This window comes from Pteropus alecto, unplaced genomic scaffold (genome assembly GCF_000325575.1).
Source record: "Pteropus alecto unplaced genomic scaffold, ASM32557v1 scaffold72, whole genome shotgun sequence".
NCBI classification, from domain to species: Eukaryota; Metazoa; Chordata; class Mammalia; order Chiroptera; family Pteropodidae; genus Pteropus; species Pteropus alecto.
This window is the reverse complement of record NW_006436811.1, coordinates 4,266,144-4,271,294: the sequence shown is the minus strand read 5'-3', so window position 1 is coordinate 4,271,294 and position 5,151 is coordinate 4,266,144. Positions and strand designations below refer to the sequence as shown.

At 32.1% G+C, this 5,151-nt stretch overlaps 1 non-coding gene across 1 annotated transcript; it reads right to left on the bottom strand.

The window, feature by feature from the left end:
* Positions 1-4,783: 4,783 nt before the first annotated feature.
* LOC112481529 lies at positions 4,784-4,902 on the bottom strand. The gene has a single exon (XR_003046908.1). It is a non-coding gene; the product is annotated as a 5S ribosomal RNA (ribosomal RNA).
* Between the last annotated feature and the right edge of the window lie 249 nt (positions 4,903-5,151).

Here is a 5,151-nt window from a genome sequence, read left to right as displayed (position 1 = left end):
TAGGTGGAGCTCAGAAGAATTTTAGAGCAGTGTAAGTATTGTGTTTGGTACCATAATGGTGGATATATGTCATTATACATTTGTCAAAGCCCATAGAAGGTAGAACACTAAGAGCGAATCCTACTGTAAACTAACTTTGGGTGAAAATGATGTGTCAGTGTAGGTTCATAAATCATAACAAACATACTCTGTTGGGGGATGTTGGTGACGGGAGGTTATGCATGTGTGGGGGCAAGGCAATCTCTGTACCTTCTTTTAAACCTAAAACTCTTCTAAAAATAATTATATTAAAAAAGAGTTTATACTTATCTACTTGAAAACTACATTCAGAATTAACTTGCTTTTACTTAAGAAGCTTTTAAAAGTTCTATTCTCGATGTTTTAACAGAAAACACATGCAAAGAAATAGCTTATTGATCCTAGACCCCTAAAAAAGTTATTTTTAAAGAGGTAAATAAATTTATTTCAAAAAATTCTAGTACTTTTCTATTTATTTATATTATTGCTTGTGCTTCGCAGAAGGGAAAATAGTTGTTATTCCATGCAACTCTCTTCCCTAACAAGGAGTTGTATGGTGTACTTATTCTCCAGGATCACTGTAGGTAGGCAGTCAGGATGCTGGGCTCTTTCCTTCTTCAGATATGTCTATCAGCCTGTTCCTAACACTCAGGTATAATTGCTGTTTATGGTTACAAGTTAATTTAAATACCATCTATGTGAGTCTTAAGTAAGTTTCATGCAAAATGAAATGAGAATGGTTTTATTAAAACAACTTAAGAATCAATTAACTATTACATTAAAATAGTCCATAATCTCTGAAGAACCATTTGATCCTCCCTGTGTTGAACATAAGGATCAGGTGACTCATAAATTCCATACCACAAATTAAAACGAGGGGAAAAAACTCAATCTTATTTGCTTTATCACAGGATTCTTTATGCTAACATTCTGATGTTACATATGTTAATATTTGCCTTATTGCTCCATAAGAAAGTATTTCCAACAATACTTTTAGAATGATTAAGACCCAACTTCCACCTAGAACTGGTATGTAATAATATGATTATAAACAGAAAGAAAATTTAGTAAAAATTGAATGAGCAAGAACGCCTGGAAACATGTATTAGTTCAATCATACAAACATATGATTAATGACTTGATTCTATTATATTTAGGGGAAGTAAGTGGAAGACTTTAATCAATAAATAACAGTTGCCTCAAGGAGATAAACCGTCTACCATTGCTGAACTGGAATAATAAACATGTCTAGCTTATATTTACTTACATTGCCAGTATATCTAACTTACAAAAAATAAATTTGTAGACATTTTTTTCATTAGTACCTAAACATTTTGTATACTTTATATCATGATAAATTTAGATTTAGTTATTGGATTTACCCTAAATGATAGTCTAGGGATTTTAAAACTCATTTTCAAATGCTATAAGTTTCAGTTTGATATCACCAATGACAAATATATACTGTATCAGTGACTGAGGCTTTTAGCCTGTCAAAAATAACATTCAATTATCTTATGACTTTTATAGGCTTGTAGTTTATCATCATCATAGTTTCTCTTGCCTTATATATAGGTATGCTACCTACAGAGGAATGAAAAATGATGTGCTTTTTTTATTGTCACATAAGGAGATTGTTTAGTGTCTAACTTTAATATGCCTTAAAATATTTTACATACTACTTTATTATAATACCGCTATAAATGCAGAGGATACATCCGATAACAAACTTCATATTTATTAGAGGTAGAAATAATATGAAAAGATTATCCTTTGTTTAAATAAGGGAGTTGAAGCACCTGAATATTACATTTGATCTGCTGGGAATGTAAAAAAATAAAAGCAGACTTTAATACCAATGTTGATATTCAATATAAGAAGAATCTACATTACATAAAAAGGAATAATAGAGCAAGATGTTCACTTCATCAAATTCTCTGCTGTTTTACTACATATCTCTCTTAAGCTACCTCATGATCATCACTGCTGAAATTACAATATTTCCTACTGATACTATCCTCACACTGCAGACATTTGAACTTTAGTTTTTCAAAACTTGTATTTCTCTTGACCAAGATTCAATGCCAAGTACCTTCCTTATAACATTAGATCAGGCAGTCCAACTTTCTCCCACCTTCTAGATGCTGTCTATGTCCACAACCAAAATCTACGAGCAGGCTCTTACTAAACATTTGTTAATGGACTGATTTGCCCAGCAGCTTAATGGGAAAAACAGTGTTCCTTATCATGCTTCGTTGCTCTTTCCTTTGGGGAAATAGCAAGATGAAGAATACTCAACATCTCATGTGCACACACACGCATACGCACACACACATGTCTGTCTGTGTGTGTGAATAAATAACCATAAAAACATTTGCAGATTTTGTATTTTACAGATATAAGTATATATCTATAAATATATGTGTGTGTTCATAATTTATATATATATGTTCTATGTCTATCTTATATGTAGAAAAACTCAGAAAGAAAGGACAAAAATATACATTTCCAAATTTATCTGTTTGACTTCCTTGTTTTGGGTCTTGGTATTATTGATAAAGGGATACATTAGTTAACTCTAATATCATATTAATTTAATTATTAATACTGGATAGTTATTGGTTATTTAAATAGTCAATAACTTTTGTTGTTTAAAAATTTTTTAAAAAGCAACATATAAGCTATTTAGGAAGAAATGGCATTCATTAAAATAATTTTATAGAGAAAATGCTTTTATAGTTTTATTTTGACTAGGTCCAGGATTTTTACCTTAAAAGCTGCATAGTTCTCAAAGCCTGACTTGTTATCTTCCTATTGTAAAATGTAAAGAAATTTTTAATAGAGCTTTTATTCGAAGAAAAAAATGTTTTTGCTGAGATTGAATAAATCTGCTCCTTTGAAAAGAATGCTAATGTAAGCGTATCTTTATAAACAAGTTTGAAATGGATTCATAGGTATAAAGAGTATCACATTACAAATTACCAACTCCTTCTCACACTGAAAAATGATATTTCTTAGCTACTGAGAATTTGAGACTAGACTGTTCTGTTCAGGTCAGGATTCCACAATGAAATTTCACATTTGGTTTGTGCAAATGTAGTTGACTTCTTTTGTCTGCCCTGTGGTGTTTTCCAACCCTGCCATCTGTGCTGGGATTAGTTACATTAAATCAGAGCAATTCTGTTTATTCCCTGCTTGTAAACAGGCTCAACTTCACTTTATATGTTGTTACCGTCAGTAGATTTCCACTGAGATTTGCTTTCTCTAATATCATCTGTAAAGATATTAGTCGTATACTTTTCTATCTTTCTGGGAATGTTTTTCCCCCACCCCCGCTTTTTCATGTCCCTTCAACTCTCCTTATAGTTTGAGTGTTTCGTATTTTGTGATTGTTTTTCCCATAATGCCCTTTTTGTGTATGTGTACTTCTTGTCTGCTGATACTAAAAAAACCCCTCTTGGTTGCAGTTGTTTCTGTATAACAAGTTCTATCATTACATTTCTGGTCATGCAAGTAAAAAATGTATGCTTTTTAGAATAGCAGACCAATTCTCCCCACATTTTTAGCCTAGGGGAAAAAATGTAAAGCTTTTAAATCTACTTGTTCAATTCACAGAAAATTAAAATAAGGGAAAAGAAGCAAAAGCTAGTACAATAGGAATTTGAAGGCAGCGAGAAAAAAAAGTTTACAAAAGTTATATAAAAAGGTGGCATGTTAAAGAATAATTCCAGGTTATATCAAAATGTATTAGATACACTTGGTATTGGTATTGGGAAAAAAATAGTCCTTTGATGCTTAGAAGTTTCCAAGGACACATTGAATTAATGCAAAACAGCTGACGTTCTTAGTATACAGTTTAAACAGTCAGGATTTCTATTTTAGGTGTCCCATTTACTCTTTGATAATGTAGAGAAGAATAATATATATGAGATAGAGTTAAGATTATTTTCAAAGATTTGATGCTCAGTAATGTTTATCCTTGGCTTTGAAGAAAATATTATTTATGTTTTTTGAGGTATAATTAACATATATTATATTAGTTTTAGGTTTATACCATAATGATTAAATATTTGTATATTTTGTAAAATGATCACACAATAAATCTAGTTAACATCTGTTACGGTACAGTTCCAGGACATTTTTCTTATGAGACTTTTAAAATCTACTCTTAGAAAATTTCAAACATGCAACAAAATTTCAAATATTAACTGTAGTTGCTATGCTGTACATTATGTCCCCATGAATGATTTTTAATGACTGGAAGTTTATTCTTTTTAATCTCCTTCACCCATCCCCCTCCACCCCAATCCTCAACCCCCCACCTCTGGCAACCACCAAATCTGTTCTCCATATCTATGACCTTGAAAAAATTTACATTTTTTTAAATTATTATTTTTTTTATGGTAACATTGGTTAACGAAATTCAATAAGTTTCAGCTGTACACTTTAACAGTAAGGCATATATATATATTTACGCTGTGTGCTCACCTCGCATAGTTAGATTTCTTTCTGTCACCACATATTTGACCCCCTTTACCCCATCTACCTCTCCCCTACCCCCACCCACTACCCTCTGGTAACCACTAGTCTATTGTCCATGTCCATGAGTCTCTGTTTGTTTGTTCTGGTCATTTGTTGCTTTTATCCCTAATTAATTATTTTTTTAGGCCAGGCAACCCTTGGTTGATCTCACAGATTGCAAGGACCTTGTATTTTATTTTATTTTATTTTATTTTATTTTATTTTATTTTATTTTAATCTTTTACGCCTACAGCACCTGGTCTTCCTAGGTGGTCTCCCATCCAAGTACTAACCAGGCCCAACCGTGCTTAGCTTCCGAGATCAGATGAGATCGTGCTTTTTCAGGGTGGTATGGCCATAGACTCATGTGATTTTTCAAGCACTCATATCAAATTTCATATACCATGGATCTCAAACCATTTTGCTGCTGTGCTCTCCTAAAATTGAAGAGCTGCTAAATGAAGGCAACTCTGGTTTGGTTGCTTCACCAGTAGACCCAACAGCTGCAGGCTCTATTTCCTAAAGAATGAGTCCATTTAGCTTTTTTCTTTTAATTGAGGTTATACTGGTTTATAGCATTATATAAAATGAAGGTTTACAACATTATAATTT